This window comes from Polypterus senegalus, chromosome 10 (assembly GCF_016835505.1).
Source record: "Polypterus senegalus isolate Bchr_013 chromosome 10, ASM1683550v1, whole genome shotgun sequence".
Lineage (NCBI taxonomy): Eukaryota > Metazoa > Chordata > Cladistia > Polypteriformes > Polypteridae > Polypterus > Polypterus senegalus.
In genome coordinates this window covers 158,117,505-158,141,554 of record NC_053163.1, presented here as the reverse complement: position 1 = coordinate 158,141,554, position 24,050 = coordinate 158,117,505, and the positions used below count along the sequence as shown (strand labels likewise).

Here is a 24,050-nt window from a genome sequence, read left to right as displayed (position 1 = left end):
ATGGCAGTGGAGGGCATTACTTATTGCTTTCTTTGAAACAACAGGACCTGCTAATTCCAGGTCTTTCTGAAGCTCTCGGCGAGTGGTCCTTGGCTCTTCTGATTCTTCTTTTGACTCCTCGGTCAGAAATCTTGCGAGAAGCCCCTGGTCGTGGCCGGTTTATGGTGACATGATGTTCTTTCCACTTGTGGATTACGGCCCCAACGGTGCTCACAAGAACATTCAGAAGTTTAGAAATACGTCTGTCACCAATGCCATCAGTATGTCTGGCAACAATAAGGTCGTGAGGGCCTTGAGAGAGCTCTTTGCTTTTACCCATCATGAGATGCTTCTTGTGTGACACCTTGGCAATGAGAAACCTTTTTCTAAACCATCAATTAGGACTAAAGAAGCTGATATTCATTTGCACTGATAGGGGGCTATCAGGATTAACAGATTTCAGCTGCTTTCTTGGCTTTCCAAGCTGTTTTGCACCTCCTGTTCTTCGTGTGTGTTCCTGTGTTATTCCACTTTATTACACAGCACTTAATTTATGGACTTATTTGTTTTGATTTCTTTGTACTGTGGTGGGCTGGCGCCTTGCCCAGGGTTTGTTTCCTGCCTTGTTCCCTGTGTTAGCTAGGATTGGATCCAGCAGACCCCCGTGACCCTGTAGATAGGATATAACAGGTTGGATAATGGATGGATGGATTTCTTTGTATGTGTGGATTACTTGGGCTGTTGCTGACATCTGGTGAAAATGTCATGTCAATAGCCCCATCAGAAATATATAGTATTTACTGAGAAAGAAATTGACATTTTCAATACTTATTTTCCTCGCTATATATAGGTATGTATGTATATATATTGCATAGTTTACTGTCAAATAATGCAACAAGTACGCGACATGTGTTTCACCCTCATTTGGGCTCATCAGGCATACACACTCAACTGCACCCCTCGCAGGGATCAAACCTCAGACGTCAATGTCACTTTATGACTGGTTCATTTATTTGACATCCTGTAGATCCAAAGTAATTACATTCATTAAATTTGTAGTCCGAGTCCCGACCTGGATGCGTTACCACCCGTACAGTCAGGTCGGGTCTCAGACTACGAATTCAATGAATATATATATTGTCGAGGATGCCAGGGGCCACGACCCGGCTTGGGACACCTTGAAGGACCGGAAGTGGGCGTGTGCCCACGTGGGGGCTGCCTTCCTAGTTGCTTTGGGGGTCACGGGTTCAGGGCATGGAAGCCCCACCCTGTAGGGGCCCGTGGTCACCGCCAGGAGGCGCCCCAATGCCTTGGGGACTTGTGACCTCAGCACTTCCGCCACACCAGTAAGTGCTGGGGGGAAGAATTAGACGGACACCCGGAGAGCTGCCGGGAGAACAGCCAGCACATCCGCCACGCTGGGGCGTGGCCAAGAGGGGAATGCCGGGAACCACCTGGAACTCCGGGAGTGTATAAAAGGGGCTGTCTCCCTTCATTCAAGGCTCGAGTCGGGTGGAAGAAGGACAAGGCACAAGAGAAGTGTGGAGGCGGCCTGAAGAAAGGCATTGTGAGGCCAGGACTGTGTGTTGGGGTTTGGACTGGGTCTGAGTGACCATTATTATTGTAAATAGTGTATATAATAAAACGTGTGGAGGTGATTTACAACATGTCCGCCTGTCTGTGTCTGGGTCAGCTCCACAATATATATATATATATAGATATAGATATATATATATAGATAGATATATATATAGATATAGATATATATATATATAGAGAGATATATATTTAGATATATATAGATATATATATATATATATATATAGATAGATAGATAGATAGATAGATAGATATATATAGAAAGAGAGAGAAAGTTATGCACAGCCTGCTCTTCATGGATGACCCTTTGCTAGTCCTCCTTAAACCCCAGGACTTTGCTCTCCAGCAAGCAGGACGTCCTGCCTCTCAGCCTGTTCTGTTTTACTTTCAACTAAAGCTGGGAATCCTGCCATTAGGAAAATAAAAAAAAAAAGATTCCTGTTGAATTTCTGGAAACTTTGCAGAAGCTCTTATCGCTTTGCTTCAAGTCACGCGATGGCTGTGCTGAGCATTGTCCTAAAGGAACCGAGTCAGCAGCTTAGAGCAAAGAGTGCCTGCCCTTGTGTCGCTAACTTCCCGTCAGCCAAAAATAACGCTGACCTCGGAACAGTATGACAAATGGCTGAGCTTCCTAGAAATTTGTCGGGAATGAGGCACTCGATTTGCAAACAAACAAACAAACACGAGATGGTCGGCTGTGTAGGAAGAGCATCTTCATTATTTTTGCATTTATACATTTCACGTCAAAGTGGCCAGCAGTGCAGTCTCACCTCTCCAAGACGTGAGTTCAGTTTTTGGCACTGAAGTTGCCCACTGTAAACGTTTTGTGTCCATAAAACATCTTCACCCCCATGAAAGTTTTCACATTTAATGTTATACAACATTGAATCCCAGGGGATTTAATTGGCCAGGATATGTATTTCATGTGTAAGAATGAATGACGCAGAGCCCATCAATCTGTTAGGTGACACAGATGAATGCCAAGGGTGCCGTTTTAAGTGGCACATATGTTTTTAACCTATTGTTCTGTTTCTGTTAATTTATTATTTTTCTAATTAGATATTTTCTGTTAATTGTATTCCATTTGGTTATCATTTAGTCTCTATGCAGATTATTCAATTCTCTCATGTTGCGTGTACTTTGTGGGTGGATCCCCAAGAGGCAGGGTCACCTGTCAATCATCTTTAAGGGACCGCCCCCAGACAATAAAGGCAAACAGGGAAGTGAAGTCCCGAGGCGGTTCATTTTGCTTGTGCTTTGGTGGAGTTTGGTCATTTTTGTGAATGTTGCTTTCTTCTTTGTATATTTGCTCTGTTTTGACTAATTTGCAAGTGATTTAAGGATTGTGTTTCAAAATTTGTTGTATTTAGATAGCCCGTTGGCAACATTTTTTGTTGAGTTTCTTGTTAAATAAATATTTTTATTTATAACAATTTCTTGGGATTGCTTTGTGCTTAAGTCAAAGGCTTTTTCTTTAGAGTTTATACCCTTTACTTTTTGATTTATGGAGATTTCTGTGTGCACCCTTCCTGGGCGGGCTGGTGGAGATTCTGGTCTGCTTCCTGGTGTGGTCGAGTGAGGAATCACAAGTCCTCTTCAGTAAATGTAGGGCTGCAAACCTAGTCATCAAATAAAATAAAACAAGAAAATTACAAGCGCTCAATGGCATGGAGGCATTAAAATAAACTAAAACAAAAAAGAAGCCAAATTCAGGCTTCAGGTTATGCATCTTTTAGGTCAATCACACAGGAGCTCCTCAGTGACTCCTCTTTCAGTTGACCTCGTGACTTAGAGGCGTGAGACCGGAAGGGGCGGAGTCAGGTGCCCTCACCGGGCATCTTCACAGTGCTGTTGATGGAATTTATTGAGGGCACAATTAGCGATAGCACCTCCTCTCGTACACCTTAGAGGAGCCCTGAGGATGACCCACAGACATGTGACACTAGCTTATTTCTGGAGGCCTCAAACCACTTTGGCCATTTTGTGTCAGTAATCACAACACCATCATTTTGAGTTATGCATTGTTTCTTACTTCATGTCGTAACTGCCATCTCCTTCCTCGGCCGCCTTCCAACATTGTAGCCACCGCTATTCTAAACTTCTATAGCTCCTTTCATATGCCACGTCCACTGCCTGCACGTTCACATTCTGTTTGCTTCACATCTGCGTACTCACTTGGGGGTCACAGGCAGCACCATCTGTACTCACTTTTTTTCAACTCCATCAGCAACTCAAAGCCAGGAAACTTCATGAGGGTTGTCGGCAGCCACACATCCAGACTGATGGACTTAAACAGTGGAGCAGGCATTGTAAACGCTACTGGTCAAGTGTTTAATCCCACAGACTCTCAAGCTAAACCACTCATGCCAGATTTATAGCCAACTGCTCCACATGGTTCAGCTCCTTCTTACTGCCTGCACACATCTGAGCAGCGTTTCTCTTAGGTCTGGCCATAGATGTCATAGTATGCCCCAGAGCCTGCTGGGATGGTAATTTCTTCATGAAAAGCACTAATGTGGCAGCAGCTGACTCCGACAGATTTGCATTTCTCATTTATTCATGGTGGTGGATTGGAGAGTTCTGCCTTTTCAGCCACATAAGACAGTCATGTGAAAAAGTAAGTGCACCCCATGGAAATGACTGAATTTTTCAACATATTTGAACAGGCAAACAGTCCCTACAAGTAAAGGGGATACACCTGAATAAAAATACAAGGGAAATTTGCCCTTTCAATCATTTATTGTGTAACGGTTGCTACATATTTTATGTGCTGTGACTGTTTCTGCCCCTTGTTCGCCTTAGAATATATGTCCTAAGGATTGCATATTTTAAGGATTAAGGATTTTAAGGATTGAATGAATGTATCAAGAGATGTAATGATCTAATGTGGAAAAAATAAGACCACCCTGGCCAGAGAAGCTGGCATTGCCCCTTTAGCAGAAGTTATTTCATGTAGGTGTTTTGCATAACTGCCCACCAGTCTCTGACATCGACTCAGTGGTATTTTTGCCCTCTGCTACATGTAAAATACCCTCAGTGTCAAGACGTTTATGGGTTTTCTTGCATGTCCTGTCTGTCTCAACATTTCAGTGGGATTCAAACCAGGGCTTGAACTCAGACAGTCCATAACTCTCCATTTCTTCTTCTTGAGCCATTCCTTGGTGTATTTTCTAGTGTGCTTCAGCTCATTATCGTGTTGCAAAGGTAATTTCCGGTTTAACTTCACATTCTCCTCCTGCACTCTTTGATACGATGCAGAATTCATAGCTGACTCCGATAACTGCAAGCTTCCCGGGACTTCGAGTGCAGCTAAGCAGCCCAAAGCCAGAGCATCTCCACCACCAGGCTTCACAGTTGGTAGGTCGTTCATCTCCTGAAATGATATCAGACATGTCTACTGTTACTGTGGCCAGACAACTCAATCTTTGATTCATCTGTCCAGAGCACATTGTTCCAGAAGGCCTGGGCTATGCCTAGATGTTCAATGTCAAACTGTCATCTTGTTCTTCTTGGACAGCAGAGTCTTTTCCTCAAATGCACATCAAATGTATTCAATCTCTTTCTGATTGTAGATGCATTCATGGTGACAACAACTTTTGCAAGAGTTACCTAATGGTACCCTCAATAAAATATTGGAGTTCTTGGAGATTTCCTTTAGTATCAAACAGTCAAGCTCTTTGGCAGAAATTGCCAGCCTGGGCAGTCCTGGACAAATTAGCAGTCTTTTGAGTTTGGAATTATGTGTATATGATTTTCCTTACGGTAAAAAAATTGATTTCAAACAATTTGATGATCTTTTAAAATCCCCTGCCAGACTCCTAGGCATCCACCACCTTCTTCCTCAGAGAGGTCTTTTGATCTTGGCACGATGACACCGCATATGTCAATAGCAAAGAAAACACCAAACCCTCAGAATCTGCGGTTTAAATCAGACAGTCATGTACGGCTGCAGACTCCCTAAGGAGATTCTAATCATTGGTACCTCATCTGGATCACCTGATTCTAATTCAATGAATTTGAAGTGCTGATAAATGTAGGGGAGAACTTATTATTTTCCAGATGACAATTGTGCATTTTTGTTCATTTAGATTATGAGAATGAATATTTGTTTTTCACTGATGGCTCAAATCACTTTTAAGCAGCTTTCATTTAACCCAAAATGCTGCTGCAGGAATCATTACAAGAACTAGAAAGTCTGAATACATAACTCCAGCTCTCACACCCATACACTGGTTCCCGGTTAAGTTTAGGGCTAATTTAAAAATTCTCTGTCTAAGTTAAAAACCCTTTAATGTCCGAGGCCCTGCTTGCTTATCTGAACTTATCGCTATCTTCAAACCAGAGCGCACATTGAGATCTCAAGATGCCAGCCCTCCAAAGATTAATAAAACAAATGTGAAAGCTCAAGCTTTTAGTTTCAGGGTTCCTAAGTGGTGGTATGGTCTGCCCGCTACTATAAGAGATGCCCCTTCAGTCTCAGCTATAAACCCAGGATGAAGACTCGCAATTTCAGTTTAGCACACCCTGACTAGAGCTGCTGTTTAGCCATGTACACTGCACATCTGTTTGTTAGTCACTTGTTGAGAAATGTAACTATCACAATCTTTATAAACTGTAACTAAACCTGCTCTTTTAAGTTTCTCTTCTCGGTATCCTGATGGGACACTTGGTGCCCATGCTCTGCTGCCAGACTGTTCGCTTGCATATTGAAACGTTTTCTCAAATAAAGGAGTGTTGAATCATCCAATGGAAAGATTCTTTCATCTGATTGGACGGCCAGCACAGACTCCACTATAAAAGGACCAACCGGGGGGTAGGCAGCCAGGTTCTCCAAGACTGCGACTTTCTTTTTAATTTTCTCTTTTATTATTTGAACTAGCAAAATACCCGCGCTTCACAGCGGAGAAGTAGTGTGTTAAAAAAGTTATGAAAACGAAAAGGAAACATTTTAAAAATAACATAACATGATTGTCAATGTAATTGTTTTGTCATTGTTACGAGTGTTGCTGGCATATATATATATATATATGCCAGAGGGAAAATATACCAATAATTATTTGCTAAGGATCTCTTTGTATACCACATTGCGAGTTCGGCCCTCCGGTTGTAATATGACCAAGCTGTGCACTGAGCTTACTCTTGAGCATGTAACGTACAGTCGGCCATGTGAACAGTAATCTTGTTTCAGATCTCACAGCTTGGATTGCTGCTGTCATAATCGGTTTAAACATTCATAAACATCAAAGTGTCCACTACTGAAATCGTCACCTGTCAATCTAAGATGTTTAAGAGGCATTGGCAGTTGTCGAAAGGTGTAAAATATTTGGCCATTTCGGTACACTTGAAAGCGACAACCGAACAATTCAGCGGCAGCCATCAACTCACATGCAGAACCATAGGTGAAGGGCTTAAGCATTTCACTCTTCTAGTGCTCCTGTGTAGTCTAATTATCTCCTGTACCGTCATCAGTCCACACCTTGAACCTGTCCAGTCATTCAATACATAAGACACAATGTTCCTCCAGATATCAAGAGGGAGCCTGATATGGCCGTGCAATATGTAACAAAGAGAATGGAAAAGGCAGGTGCCATCTCCGGGCATGGAAACCACTCGGTAAGTGACAGTTCTTTGATCGATGGTGATCACCTCGATAGATATGGTAATGGGGGTACGGTTGGAATGATAAAGGAAATGGGTACCTGAGAAATGTAAAGTAAGTCTAAAATACCTACACAATAACTATAATCGGAATAAATGAACAATAAAACAGCGGAGAAGCTGTGGATTAAACAAAAAGGCTGCAGTTATCAGCAGGGAGACATGAATCTTGTGGCAAAGCAAGGAAGGGAATGTAGAGACCGGAGCGACAGACGGACTTATATAGGCAGGCAGCCAACAACGTGGGAGGCGTTGGGATGGGGGACCCAACGCCACCTCACATGGTGACCGAGCTGCAGGCTATGGACGTATATATGTACGTAAGTAGGATTCAGTTAGCGTTGGGAACCCGCGTACCAAATTTCTTGAAGATGGGCCCATAGGTAACAAAGACTGTTGAAAAGTTCAATATGGCGGCCGACAGTGGCATCATACCACCGAGATAAGTAAGTACATCGGTTTCGGTTAACGCAGGGAAGCCGCCTACCAAATTTCTAGAAGATGGGGCCATGAATAAGAAAGTTCAACATGGCGAACATTGTTGACCGTTATGACAGTTACGCGTAGAATTTCGAAAAGAAACCTGCTTTTGTAAGTAAGCTGTAAGGAATGAGCTGCCAAATTTCAGCCTTCTACCTACACGGGAAGTTGGAGAATTAGTGACGTTGGAAAGTTCAATATGACGGCCGACAGTGGTGTCATACCAACAAAATAAGTACGTACATCAGTTCCCATTAAAAGTTCAATATGGCGGCCGACAGTGGCATCATACCACCGAAATAAGTACCAAATTTCAGCCCTTTACCTACACGGGAAGTTGGAGAATTAGTGACGTTTTGAAAATTCAATATGGCGGCTGACAGTGGCATCATACCACCGAAATAAATACTTACATCGGTTTTGGTTAGCGCATGGAAGCTGCCTACCAAATTTCGTGAAGATGGGGCCAAGAATAAGAAAGTTCAATATGGCGGACGTTGTTGACCATTATGCGTAGAATTTCAAAATGAAACCTGCTTAACTTTTGTAAGTAAGCTGTAAGGAATGGGCCTCCCAAATTTCAGCCTTCTACCTACACGGGAAGTTGGAGAATTAGGGACGTTTTGAAATTTCAATATGGCGGCCGACAGTGGCGTCATACCACTGAAATAAGTACGTACATCGGTTTTGGCTAGTGCAGGGAAGCCGACTACCAAATTTCGTGAAGATGGGGTCAGCCTTCTACCTACACGGGAAGTCGGAAAATTGGTGACGTTAGAAAGTTCAATATGGCGGCCGACAGTGGCGTCATACCATCGAAATAAGTACGTACATCGGTTTCGGTTAACGCAGGGAAGTTCACAAATTTCGTGAAGATGGGGCCATAAATAAGAAAGTTCAACATGGCGGACGTTGTTGACTGTTATCGACCGTTATGACCGTTACGTGTAGAATATCGAAATGAAACCTGCTTAACTTTTGTAAGTGAGCTGTAAGGAATAAGCCTGCCAAATTTCAGCTTTCTACCTACATGGGAAGTTGGAGAATTAGTGATGAGTCAGTCAGTCAGTAAGGGCTTTGCCTTTTATTAGTATAGATTTCCTCCATTGTCAACTGGCCATAGCTGATCAGTTAATTAACAGACAGATATTGTTGGTTTCCATTTGTGTTTGTGTTTCAATCTCTACTTTGTTCTTTTTGTGTTTTCATAAGTCTGTATATAGAGTGTCCTCCATAACGTTTCAGACAAAGACACGTTTTTCCTTGATGTCCCCCTCTGCTCCACAGTTTAAACTTACAAATCAAACAATTCCGATGTGATTAAAGTGCACAGTTCCAGTCTTCGTTTAAGGGGATTTGTGTACATTTCGATGACATACTTTTTCTACAAGGTGGTGCAGTAGTAGTGCTGCTGCATCGCAGTAAGGAGACCAGCGTTTGCTTCCCGGGTTCTCTCTGCATGGAGTTTGCATCTTTTCCCTGTGTCTGTGTGGGTTTCTTCTGGTGGCACAGGTTTCCATCCAAAGACATACAGGTTAAGTGGACTGGAAATAGTGAATTGGCCCTAGTGTGTGGTTGTGTGTGTGACTGCCCTGTGATGAACTGGTGCCCTGTCCAGGGTTTGTCCTGCTTTGCACACTATGCTAGCTGGGATTGGCTCCAGTACCCCAAAAACGACCCTGTGAAAAAATGACTGACTTCTTCTGCATGGCCCCCAATTTCAGGGCACCATAATCTTTGTGACAATTGGCGTCACAGGCATTTGTGATTCCTCAGGTGGGTTTCATGGCTTCATAAGATACCTCGGCTTGCTTCTACCCGTTGGAGTCTGTAGCTGCCGTTGTTCAACACGAAGACAAGAGCTGTGTCAGTGAAAGTCAAGGAAGCCATCATGAGGCTACAAAAGAAGAATCAAACCATTGGAGACTTCAGGAAAACCATAGGATGACCAAAATCAAGGTAGAGTCAGCAGAAGAAAACCTCTCCTGTGTCCTCGCCACAAAATTTAGCACCTGAACTTTGCAAATGAAAATTGTGGAGGTTCAGCCCTTTTACACAGACAGAGAGACCACAAATGTCCAAAATCACACACATTTAATTTCCTTTATGGTCTCACAACACCACACAATGCACTAAACACCTAGAAATTGCTCACAATCCCTTCTTTCTTTTCTCTTTCCTCTGGTCTTCTGCCACCTCTACTCCTCTACTCACAAGCTCCGTCCTCTGCCTCCCGACTCCCGCTCCGCTAATACAGTGAGTTGGCCCCTTTTGTAATGCCCCGGATGTACTCCAGGTGCTCCGTGATGATCTTCCGGCAGCACCTCCTGGTGTGGCAGAAGTGCTGCAGTCCAAGGCTCTGTAATCACAGGCCCCAACAGGGTTGAGCTTCCAAGCTCTGATCCTGTGGCCCCCAAGCAAACTAGGGCGGCTGCCCTTGCATGTCCCAAGGGAGGTATTGTCCCTCTCCCGGTCCTCCCACCTTCCAGGCATCCAGGCTGGGCAGAATCCCCAGCCGTCTGCCACAACATCTAAACAAGTCTGATGCATTCTGGAAACAAGTCCTGTGGACAAAGGAGATCAAAATAGAACTTTGTGGCCACAATGTGCAATGGGAGACAAAAGGGGGCTGAATTCTAGGAAAAGAACGAACACGTCTCCAGCTATTAAGCATGGCAGTGGATCGATCAGGCTTTGGGCTTGTGTTGCAGCCAGTGGTACAGGGGACATGTGATTGGTAGAGGGAACAATGGATTCAAATAAATACCAGCAATTTCTGGAAGCAAACATCATAACATTGGTAAAAAAGTTGGATGGGTCCTACAACAAGATAACGATCTCAAACACCCCTCCAAATCTACAATGGAACACCTCAAGAGGCTCAAGCTGACGGTTTTGCCTTCACGGCCCCCAGACAAAAACGTCATTGAAAATCTGTGGAGATCTCAAAAGAGCAGCGCAGGCAGGACGGCCCGAGAATCTCACAGAACTGGAATCCTTTTGGAGGACGAATGGGTGAAAATACCCCAAGTAAGAAAACTGAAAGACTCTTAACGGGCTACAAAAAGTGTTTACGAGCTGTGACATTCACCTGCGTGTCAGGGGCCCAGACTTTTGCTTCAGTCCCTTTTCTTTTTTTTATTAAATAAAAATATAATCTTACTTAAAATATTAAAGTAATGTGTCACTATGAAGTTGATGCCTTTCGGCGATCAGTTCATGTAAAAGAGATTTTAAGTAAAGGGGTCCCAGACTTTTGCATGGCATTGTAAATAATGTAGTGTCCTTCTCCAACTCCATGTATTTAAAGATATACTGTTTTTAAGGTGGGCAGCACGGTGGCGCAGTGAGTAGCGCTGCTGCATCGCAGTTAGGAGACCCGGGTTCGCTTCCCAGGTCCTCAGAGTTTGCATGCTCTCCCCGTGTCTGTGTGGGTTTCTTCTGGGAGCTCCAGTTTCCTCCCGTAGTCCAAAGATATGCAGGTTAGGTGCATTGGCGATATTAAATTGTCCCTAGTGTGTGTCCTGTGGTGGGCTGGTGCCCTGCCTGGGCTTTGTTCCTGCCTTGTGCCCAGTGCTGGCTGGGATTGGCTCCAGCAGACCCTCGTGACCCTGTGTTGGGATATAGCGGGTTGGACAATGACTGACTGACTGGTTTGAAGGTATTCATTTATATAATATAATGCCTTTCCCCAACTAATGTAATGTATCTGAAGATATGCAGTTTGAACATCAGCTCTTTATTTAATGTAATCTCTTTCTCCATCTAATATAATGTAACATAGCATATTTAAATGTTTATAGTTTAAATATCAAGCATCTATTTTATATAGTGCTTTTCAATGACTAATTCACCCTATAAGCCTAAAAATCTATGAACATAAGACATTTTAAGACATTTAAAGTCAGATATTTATATGACACCAGTAACGGCGCACCACACGAATCCACTCGCCTTGAGCATTCCTAGTTTTCATCCTCTTTCTCTGTCTCTGTTTAGCATTCGTTTGCTCAGAGATTGATGCTTCCTTCCTTCCTGAGCAGCTCTTCTTCTCTCCACCCTAGCGGCCCGCTTCTTCTCTTCTTTCGTTGGCATCTTTTCGCGTTAAAACTGATTAAGTCCGTGTTTGTGTTGCAATTACTTAGTACGTTTTCTTTTTCACTCAAGCTGGCACTTAAGTGTTCAATCTGCCTCAAGAGTGATTTACGATATGAAGAGGTAGGGAAGTGATGGCGAAGGTGGCAGGGATGAGAACGGCGCCCATACGCATGCGCCACACGGCCGCCCTGCTGCACGCTGCCGAGAGTTGATTCTACAATAAAATAAAATAAAAATAAAATGAGGAATAACCTTTGAGGTCAATCGTCAGCCCAAAAGCGGATAGTGGAGGTCACGTAGTTTATGTGTACCAAATTTCAGGTGAACAGGTTTGCGAGCTACAGGTGATTTAAAATCCTGGACAGACAAACGAACAGCCACGGTATGTATTATATAAGAAGACAGTGCCCATCTCCAACTAGCACCATGTTGTTTTGAAGTTAGGAATTTATATAATACCAGTAACGGCGTATTGAACGATAACGTGCAACGAATACGCTTGACTTAAGTATTCCTAGTTTTCATCCTCTTTCTTTCTCTGTCTCTGTTTATCATTCGTTTGCTCAGAGGCTGATGCTTCCTTCCTTCCTGAGCAGCTCTTCTTCTCTCCACCCTATAGCGCCTGCTGATTCTTTTCTTTCGTCGGCATCTTTTCTTTGTGTTGCAATTACTTAGTACGTTTTCTTTAATTTTTCACTTAAGCTGGCACTAAAGTCTTCAATCTGCCTCAAGAAATGATTACCGAAGGTGGCAGGGAATGAGAACGGTGCCCATACGCCTGCGCCGCACTGCCGCCCTGCTGCGCGCTGCCGAGAGTTGATTCTACAATCACATAAAATAAAAATAAAAAGAGGAATAAAAATCATCACCCGAAAGCGGATAGTAGACGTCACGTAGTATATGTGTACTACATTTCAAGTCAATAGGTGAAACGGTTTGTGAGCTACAGGTGATTTAAAATCCTGGACAGACAAACCAACAGCCACGGTAGCGCATTATATAAGAAGACTAGCTGATTACCCAGTGGCTTCGCTCACTGAGTGGAAGGGAAAAAAATAAAATGTAAAATAAGTTATTAAGTAGTAAAACGTTTTGATAAAGGAAGTTGAATGATATATGCGAAGTGTATAAATTATTAAACAGTAAAACATTAACATTTAAGAAGTAAAGATACATTGAGTACTACTGCAGTGGCTTCGGGTAAACTACCTGCTTGACAATGTTGCATTACGTGCCTGTGATTTAAGAGAAAAAGTATTCTGAGAAATGTGGACGCTGCCCTTCCGTGCTTAACTCAAACGCAAAGCTGTGTTCTTCATCTCTTCTACTATCAAGTACTGTCAATTAAAAAAAAAGTTACAATGTGGCAGTTTCTGCGACAGTCACGTGGACGAATAAATAAAAGTTCTCTGTCAGAACGCGCCTGGCGGCGGACGGCTCAGCGCTGGAGTCCAGAGAGGTGGACTGGGAGAGGGCGACGCGGGGCGCACTTCCATGGGATAGATCGGCGTGTTTGTGTTTACTTCTTTTCAATATCAGTAAAATAACTCTTACACAAATAATAACGATTCGTAAAGACGATATAAAAATGGTGTCCACAAACGAAGTGATTAGTTCTTGTATTATATGTTCTGTGATCATACGCAATTTCCGTTTCAAACGCGAAAAGAATTTTATATACAGTATATATAGATAGTGCCCATCTCCAACTAGCACCATGTTGTTTTGATGTTAGGAATTTATATAATATAGTGACTTATATAATGCATTTGAAGATATGCCGGGTTTTGATGTAATATACGGGGGTGTGGGGTGGGGTCTGTCTAAAAACACACATTTGACGATAAATCTCAATAATATTCTAGACCAGAATCCAGTTCAGGGTCTCTAACTTAATAAACAGAATCCGCTCTACGCACACGGCGACGTTCAGGGCGTCTCATAAGCGCCATCGCAAGTCTTTGGGTTGTCAAGAAAAACTGAAGGCGACCCGAGACAGACGACGACCTGCTGCGGGGCTCGATCCCAAGACGATGGTCCGCGAGCGTCCTATCGTGCCTTTTATAGTCACCCTCGTCCACACTGCAAAATATCGGGGCTTGTTGAAGCTGCAGGCTGAAATGCACGTTGTTGTTAAAAAAAATCGGGATTGGTCTCCCCTCGACTTTCTCGTGTGCTCAGATATGGGGAATGGATATTTGAGGAGTAAACCGACAAGGATTATATTTTTATATTATGTACATTAAAGAACCATCAACAATAAATCAAATTAATCATATATTCATCAATTATTATAAAAGTAAAGCTTAATAAACCGGACTATGCAGCTGCACTAAACAGCTTCAAATGCGTACATAGTTTTGTGTTATTTTACTTCCTTATTTTCATGAAAATTCCATCTACAACATTATCTTTGAACAGACAGCTGAACGGGAATGTGTCCTTAAACCTGCAGAAGAAAAAGTGCCAGGAATCAGTGATGAAATACATTGGATCTGAGGTGTGTTTTTGACAACATATACCTCAACAGTAAGGCAAAGCCGGATTAATACTTTTGCTTGAAGCCAGTTCTGTAGAAGTTTATATTTCTGCATTGCCGCGCTGCATCCCGGTACACTAACTGCTGGTTTTTGCAGCACGCAGTTCTTCTTCTTCTTCAGGATCAACACTCCCCTTGCTACACATTTTCTTTCGTAGGTGAATGCATTTGTCCTTCACATATTTCCACTTTTTTCATAAATTCGCCAACTTCGAAACCAGAAGACTAATGGATACGAGTTTAGTGAAATACGTAATAACCAAACTGGCCAATCAGAGTCACAGGGGTGTGCACAGAGCTCATGCCAACGCAACGTGTGGTCACATTTGTTAGAAGGCGCGAGTCAAGCGACACTGTAGGTTATGCAGGTGATGGTGCAAAATCGGGACTTTCTCGTATGATCAGATATGGGGATGGATATTTGAGGAGTAAACCATAAGACAATGACAAATTTTTATATTATGTACATTAAAGAACCATCAACAACAAATCAAATTAATAAATTGGACAATTATTATAAAAGTAAAGTTGAATAAATTGGACTCTGCAGCTGCTGAATAAAAGGTAAAGTACCACTTCCGGTTAGCAGAAATAGCCCAAAAGTTGATAGAAATCTACGCTTTATACCTAATACTTGTATGCAAACTTAATTTGACCTAAGTGAAAGTGTTCTCAAGTTATCGTGTTTACATTCACACACGCATAATTCCATAAATGGTATTTTCGGATTCAGGGAGGTCTAAAACGTCTAGATTCGACATCAACTCTTCGGACGATTCCAGTACTTTCCCAATACTTCGTATACGAGAAAGTATTAAAAAAAAAATAACGATGAGCCGGGAGGGAGGAGCAGCACTTGGAGCCCAGACTGGAGCAGAGAGCGGCACTGCTGGAATTCCCTTCTTTTTTTTTTTTGTTGCCATGGTTGCACGAGTACCTGAAAACCCCCGTTTGTACTTTTGACCCCTCTCTGCCCACATCTGTTTGCTCGGGAGCAGAACACGCGCTCTCAGCACGTCGCGGCTGGCATGTGCACTTCTGCAAAGGGGGGTCCACTCCCACAGCGCCAACGTCATCCGCTGACAGCCTTGGAGGTCGGAAGACTTGACCGGCACGACCCCTTTTAGTACAGAGTAAGTGATGCGACGGTCCAAATGTGATACCGATCGATATCGAACCGGGGCGGAGGAACGGAACATAACATGTAGCGACTGCGCCCAAATGCGAAGCAGTGAGGAAGAAGAAGCAAAAAAACAAACAAACAAAAAAAAAAAAAAACAGGACTACAGTGCGGAATTAAACAAAATCTGAAGGAAATGAGGCGGTCAGTTTTTAAGAAAACATATTAGAGCCAAAGAGAAGAAGAAAAATAGGAACGCAGTGAAGATAAAACTCGTCTGTTTCACGGTTAAAGTCAACATTTTTATAGTAGTATCGAAATTGTGTATTTTTATCTTGTAGTTTTATTTTATGGTGAAAGTCAGTCCGTCATTTTCCAACCCACTATAGCCTAACACAGGGTCACGAGGGTCTGATGGAGCAAATCCCAGCCAACACCGGGCGCAAGGCAGGAAACAAACCTCGGGCGGGGCGCCAGCCCACTGCAGGGCACACACACACTTGGGACAATTTAGGATCGCCAATGCAGCCAACCTGCATGTCTTTGAGAGGAAACCCACGCAGACACGGGGAGAACATGCAAACTCCACGCAGGGAGGACCCGGGAAGCGAATCCAGGTCTCCTAACTGCAAGGCAGCAGCGCTACCCACTGCGCCACCCCTTCATGATGAAAGTCCAGCTGTTACTATTGCTATTTCGTGATCTAATTTCTCATAGTTTTTCTTCGGGGATTAACGTCAAAACAAAGAGTGATCACATGATCTGTAGCTTCGCACCCTACACTAACACTTCCTGAATGCGAGACGCTTTGTCACGTGCAAATGTGCCCAGGCGGGGAGTTTAAGGCAGTGCTTCCCAAACTCGGTCCTGGGGACCCTCTGTGGCTGCAGGTTTTTGTTCCAACCAACTTCTATTGTTAATTGGACTACTGGGCTAATTAAGTTATTTCTCAAGTTCTGTTTTTCTTTAACAATGTAAAAATTAGAAAACTGTTTGGTTATATTATACACATAGATATAGATATATACACATAGATACAGTATATATATACAGTGCATCCGGGAAGTATTCACAGCGCATCACTTTTTCCACATTTTGTTATGTTACAGCCTTATTCCAAAATGGATTAAATTCATTTTTTTTCCTCAGAATTCTACACACAACACCCCATAATGACAACGTGAAAAAAGTTTACTTGAGGTTTTTGCCAATTTATTAAAAATAAAAAAACTGAGAAATCACATCACAGAGAGAGAGCAAAATATAATGAAATCAACAGAAAAAGAGTTAAACATTTAAATCTATAGCAAAAACTGAAATATTTCTAAAAGTCTTATAAATGTAAAATTTATGCTGCTGTGCTTTTCTGAATATAGAAAAAGAGAAAAAAATATAAGCTAATTAAACGAGATCAGTGCTATCAGGTGTTGTCACTGGTTATGAATTTGGTTGGAATAAAAACCTGCAGCCACAGGGGGTCCCCAGGACCGAGTCTGGGAAGCTCTGGTTTAAGGGATTAAAGATGGGGCTTTGTATGTCAACGTACTGAATCATTCGAGGGGTGAGCATCGACGTTACATCTTCTAGTGTTTTTCAAACCCCAACTAAAGTAGCACATTAAATCTTTTGTAATCGATATGCTGCTCACCCCAGTCGTTATCGATTTGTGCTTCTTAGCCCCGGTGAGGTGTTCAGGTCTGTGAAGTTCATTTCTAATCTTTACTAAAATAATACAAATATAGAATAAATTCTTCTTCCAACCTGAGATTTACGGAAGCTCTGAACCACAGAATGAAAACAAATGATGGGGATAGCCCTACTCTCGTACGTACATGAAAATATCTCATATGTACAGAATACTTTCACATATGTTTGGGTTACTTTTACTTACATACGAGATCATTTCACTTAGGTACAAGATACCTAAAGCACACTTTTGTAATGTTTCGGGTATCCCATATGTACTTGAAAACATTTAACATATATGTGAAAGTATTCTGTATATACGTGAAAACATCTCGTACCTACATACAAGCACCCTGTACAGACAAGATATTTTCACATACATGTTGATATTTTCATATATGTATTGGATAGGGTTAATCCCATTAATTTTTTTTTCATTGTGCGGTTCAGAGATTTGATGTCCTTAGCTCATTTCCTTTGAAGGACATGTTAAGGTACAGATTTTTATCAAGTATACATGCTGTGACCCCCAACACATTTACATTGGTGGTGATTGGGCCTGCTACTCACGGTGTGACACAGAAGTTAAAGTGACTGACCTGGTGGTCTTCCTGTATGGAGTTTGTTTTATCTGAGATGCAATTATCTCACACCCGGTGCTCTAATCCTTCTTTAAATTTTTGAACCATCAAGGTTGAAGCAGACAGCGTGCAAAACGCACCTTAAAATTAGCAGGGGTGCCAAAGGAAGGAGATTCGAGCATATGAACTGCCACCCCAGCCCCGGGGGGAATCTTTCATTGTTCCACGCACCTTAAAATGTTAAACTGTTTGGGTGTGTCAGTGTGGGTGGACAAGAAAGGCACTGCAGACTATAGCCAGGGGTGACAGAAATGCAGAAATCGTCTGAGACTTCCAGGGTGTTGCACCTATCATGGGGCTCCCCCCATGGACCCTCATGAAGTATTCGAGTCTCCTCCTAAAAGATGACCCATCTTTATTTTATAAAGCACCCTTCTCCACAATTCTCATCAAAGGGCACTTACAATGGTAAACACAGGGTGAATGCCAAGTGACTTGAAGAGTCCAAAAACAATAGCCGGGGTGCCAACCGGGCTCCCTGCTTAAGTGCAAGGCAGAAAAACAAGAAAAAAATAAGTGCTCGATGGCACAAAAGAAGGACAGACAGACTTGGGCTGTAAGATCCTCACTTTACCTTTTGTATGAATTCTCTCTGAAGAGCAGGTCAGCTTGGGTACTCCGTTCCAAATGAGACGCCTCCTTCCAGGGAGGTCCTGCTTTTATAGGCATTGTGCTGAAGGGGCAGGCATTCACAGGGCACTGTGGGCAGGGTCAGATGCTCTCATTGGGTGTCTTCTCAGAGGAGCTGAAAGAAGAGGAAATACTGTGACAGAGGTGGCCTTAGGGGTGGGCGGGGCCTAGGGCTGACCAACCCCACATGGGGCCGGTTACATCAAGATAGATAGATAGATAGATAGATAGATAGATAGATAGATAGATAGATATTAAAGGCACTATATTATAGATAGATAGATACAGTAGATAGATAGATAGATAAAGGCACTATATTATACATAGGTAGACAGATGTGAAAGGCACTATATGATAGATAGATAGATATATAGATAGATAGATAGATAGATAGATAGATAGATAGATAGATAGATAGATAGATATTAAAGGCACTATATTATAGATAGATAGATAGATAGATAGATAGATAGATAGATAAAGGCACTATATGATAGATAGATAGATAGATAGATAGATAGATAGATAGATAGATAGATAGATAGATAAAGGCACTATATGATAGATAGATAGATAGATAGATAGATAGATAGATAGATAGATAGATAGATAGATAGATAGATAGATAAAGGCACTATATGATAGATAGATAGTTACTTTATTAATCCCCAAGGGGAAATTCACAAATGCTGTTACTGGTTGGATTGATTGTAAAATCGATGTCGATGACATCATTGTAATCTAATCTGGATCTGCAATGTCTTTTTTCGACAGATAGGATTGCCAGACCACAAAGCCTGTCTTGAGACGTGGTTGATCTATACTGGAGACTATAACTTGACAAATCCGCTCGAACGGGACACATGGACTTCAAAAGCAGGGCCTGGGGCAGTCGCCCTTCTTACCACACCCAAATGCCACTCTTGTACTGTTAGCAACAGCACCCTCTCTTGGCATGGAGTGGTATTGCAAACCGTAGCTTACATTTACTTATTTTGGCTGACACCAGAGTTACAAATTACAACACTGGCAAGTTACAACATTTTATGATGCAATTGGTTCCATTTCCTTTGGAGCATGTTCTCCCCGTATCTGTGTGGGTTTCCTTCCACAGTCCAAAGACATACAGGTTATGTGCATTGACGATTCTAAATTGTCCCTAGTGTGTGTGCATGCCCTGTGGAAGGCTGGTGCCCTGCCTGGGGTTTGTTTCCTGCCTTGCGCCCTGTGTTGGCTGGGATTGGCTCCAGCAGACCCCTGAGACCCTGTAGTTAGGATATAGCGGGTTGGAGAATGGATGGATGGACATTGAAACCCGAGTTGAACGTATAGCTACTTGCGGGTTGTGCACAGGAGAATATTTTTGCTGACAATAACGTTTATGCAACAAATTGCATTTTCCGACAATTCTTATAGATGCCGGTATGCTACACTAACTGACGGCCACACTTCACACATGCTGACTTACAGGTGCCCCGCATCTCCCTTCTTATCCAAAATGTTCAGTTAACCTGCATGTTACACTTTTGGATTGTAAATATGTGACTATAAGAACATCAGTCAATCAACATTTATTAATATAGCACATATTAATACAAAAAAATGTAGCTCAAAGTGCTTTACAAAATGAATAGAAAAATAAAAGACACAATAAAAAATAAACATAAGTCAACATTAATTAACATAGAATACGTAAGGTCCGATGGCCAGGGTGGACAGAAAAAACAAAAAAAAAAACTCCAGACAGCTGGAGAAAAAAATAATAAAATCTGTAGGGATTCCAGACCAAGAGACCACCCAGTCCCCTCTGGGCAATCTACCTAACATAAGTCAAACAGTCCTCTTTGGATTTAGGGTTTTCATGGAAGGACCTGATGATGATGGTCACGTAGACTTCTGGCTTTCAGTCCATCATTGTTGGAGCATCATGATGCTCTGAGTAGGTGGTGGTGGCGCAGGCCTCCACCACAAAGAAACCGGAAAAAGAAACAGAAAAGAGAGTATTATATATATATATATATATATATAATATCATCCGATACTAATCATGGGACTATTCTAATATTGAGTCCTTTCACAAGTCACTACTTATTAAAATCATCTCCATTCTTATTGTAACGTGTGATGTTCTTCTCTCCCTCATCATCATTTCATTAATGCTTTTATTCTTGCAAAATTTTTTGCAAGCACAATTTGCTGGTATTATGTTAAGGGTCCTATCATTTTTGTCATTTGTGTCACTATTTAAAATATTCTGTAGAATGAAAACTCTAAAGAAAAATTAGATTTGTATTGAATACACAATAAACAATAATGGGGGTCGATGACTTTTGTCAGTTTCAAGTTATTTCAGAGTAACTGCGGCTTCTTCTTTTTTCGTGGATGGTGGGGCATCAATAAATGTGTCCACGTCGGTAACTAAAACAGAACTAAATACTAAGTACAAAAAGATTAACGATTAACACGACGATCCAAAGTCCAAACACCGGCCAGTGGCGGAGTGAAGATGATGATTAAGCAGAAGTTCCAAGTGAGTAGCTTTCAGTGCAACAGGTAAAGTTGTGTCCGATTGTGATGGGATGATGGGGAAAACTTGTAGGTGCTGGGAGCTCCACAGATGAAGATGTTTCATCAACTCTGATCAGACCACATGAACCTCAGTCACAGGGCATGAACACAAATCCAGAAACTGTAACCTTCGGGAAACTGTAGTGGTCCTATAATGAGACATTAAAGATGGACAACTGGGCTTGCTGGCTCCTCTATGGCTCTTTTGAAGTCTACACCAAACCTCATTTCCCCCTGCAACCTTAGCGACAACTTCCAAAGCTGACCAATTGTAAGGTACTCGCGGGGGGCTGCTGGGATTTGTAGCAGTGACGTGCGCTGATGTCCATGGCTGGTGACTCCTTCAGAGTGACATTTACAAATATATGAACCCCAAAGAGTCGCTCATTCACTACTCAGTTGGCAGCCTGCACATTAAATACTGGTAATGTTTCATATCTCCTCAGCGTTCTGTACACACACACAGGTAAGGCGCATATTTAAGAAAGAACGTTACATTTATAGTGGCGACAGAGAGAGAGAGAGTGGAGAGAACGCGTTTGCTCCTCACCCTCCATGTGTTCTAAATTCGCCGTTGCAATTCCACAATTCACACTCATTCAATACAAATGAAAGTATGGAGTATTGTACAAAAAAAAAAACGGATTGTAATTTTGACCTTAAATGAAATATTTAGTTATTTTTAAATGATTTTAATTCTGATGCTTTAATCAATTTTAATACATTAATACAAAAGAATAAGAAGAACAAAAAAAGAATATTTTATTTAAGGTCAACATTTAGTTTTAAAATACAGTATTGGATTGTTTCTTTTCTTATTCTGATCCCATCTTTTATAAAATTGAAAACCGTTTATGGTCTTACACTTTATTTGTAAAGGAAGTCCATGCGCCTATCCGACCTGTAAAAGTCCTCCTTATTTTCCTTTAGCTTTAAAAATCTTAAATCTTCCATTTTGGCAGTCATTCGGAACAAAACATAAAAATAAACGGAGCGCTGCAGTGCACTTGACTTTCTGATTTCGCTATCTAGCTCTTCAGGGCGGCACGGTACTGTCTGCCTCACCTTATGCCCTTATGCTGATTTTATGTCCGATCAGCAACACTAACTATGTCACACACACTCATTAAAGATATTAGCCAGACTGTGGAAAGTCAGGGTGTCTAATAAACGTGTCTGCAAACCTTATATTGGCGACATGCACCCCGTGAGTGAAGGGAGGGAGAGCGCAGTCCGAGGGGAGGTGAGGCTCATCGCTCTCGCACCTCCTCGCATGTCTCTGTTGTATTTGAACGGCAAGTGTGCCAGTTCAGAGATTTTGACTATAAAAATGATCACAATTATTGGAATCATACAGAAAACAAATTCATAGCACAGACCAGTGGACACATTTATTTTATGCTGTCATTATTAGTTTTGTTTACATTTCATGCACCTGCTTCCCCTGACGTACCTGATTTGTAGTTCATTTAAGAATTGGCGCCACATGCTGACTCTCAACAATCCATCCATCCATATTTTTATACAGCGCCTTCTGGAGTCATGATATCCCTCAGCAGTCTTTAAGAGAGTTCACCAACATCCAATCCGACTTGGTGCTCCGAGTCTCCTTTGTTAGGTGATCATTTACAAAGTTAATCAAATCAGCAGGAAATGTGGAAAATGAAACTGAGGAGAAGTCCAAGGTCCATGTGTGCCAGAGATTCCCAGCCCCCAAACAGACAGAAGCAGATGCGCTCGGATCAGCTTACCTTCAATTAAAGATGTTCTTTGCAGGCATCAGGTGCTCCACGGAGTGAAACTGAAGCCCTGCTGGCTGAGGCCCTTCAGCTAAGGAGTGAGCCTGCATCCCCACAATGCATCTCTTCAGCTCATTATGTTTAATGTGAGCTGACAAGTGTGACAACAATGGCCTTCTTCTTCTTCTTCCTATTGTCCCACTTTTAAAGCACGACTCACGGTGGAGCCTAAAATAGCAAATTGACGTGAAGTTAGACTGCAGAGGGGTTCAAGCAGAGATCTTCATGTTTGTGGAGCCTCTCCTGCAGCTCCCCAGGACAGAAGATAACAACAACAACAAAAACCTTTCTTTCTATAGCACATTTTCATACAAATAATGTAGCTCAAAGTGCTTTACATGAAGAAGAAAAGAGAAAAAAGACAAAGTAAGAATTAAAATAAGAGAGCACTAATTACCATAGAATAAAAGTAAGGTAAGATAAGTAACCTCTGGTGCTGCCCTCCAAAAAGGTGGCATCTTCTTCTGTGGATCTGGTGGGTATGGAGATAACTACACCTTAGGAAACTTTAACAAAATGTCAAAATTACAAAATCTAATTTGGTTCGTTATATTTTTGGTCCCTCCAGTTTGGTGTCCAACACAGACAGACAGTTGCTCATGCAGAAGAGAGCTGCAGGAGGGCGCCCCCTGTCTTATGCCTGCTGCAGATGTCAGACCAGAATGACAGACAATAAAACAAGCACCAGGCCATTAGGGACAGTGTGGACATCATACACCATATGGGCCAACCTGACCATCTAACCTATATGAGTTTGTTGGACATCTCATTCCAAAACCAGAGGCATTCATATGGAGTCGGCCCCCTCAGAGCGTCCACTCTTCTTTCCATGAGATTCTGGAGTGTGCCCATGGGAATCAGTGTCCATTCAGCCAAAAGAGCATGCATGAGGTCAGGTGCTGAAGATGCTGGAGGAGAAGACGTGGCTCCAGTTCATCCCAACAGTGTTCAGTAAGGTTGAGGTCAGGACTTTGTGCAGACCACTCAGGTTCCTTCATGTCTTTGCTGACCTGGCTTTGTGTACAAAACAGAAAATGATCTTCAGCAAACTGAAATACACACTTTCTGCTTGTGGTCACTTCCAAGGAGTTTGGCTACAGTCCCATGGACCTTCAACTTCTTCATAATATTTGCAGCTGTTGTCACAGGAACCTGCGCCACCTCCACCTACTCAAAGCTTCATGATGCTCCAACAATGATGGATGGATTGAAAGGCAGAACTCTACGTGACCATCATCATCAAGTCCTTCCAT

At 42.3% G+C, this 24,050-nt stretch overlaps 1 long non-coding RNA gene across 1 annotated transcript; it reads right to left on the bottom strand.

Moving 5' to 3' along the window:
* Window positions 1–1,870: 1,870 nt before the first annotated feature.
* On the bottom strand, window positions 1,871–22,696 carry LOC120537875. The gene is made up of 3 exons (XR_005635405.1): window positions 22,452–22,696; window positions 18,375–18,545; window positions 1,871–3,197 (listed from the first exon to the last, which is right to left on the bottom strand). It is a non-coding gene; the product is annotated as an uncharacterized LOC120537875 (long non-coding RNA).
* Between the last annotated feature and the right edge of the window lie 1,354 nt (window positions 22,697–24,050).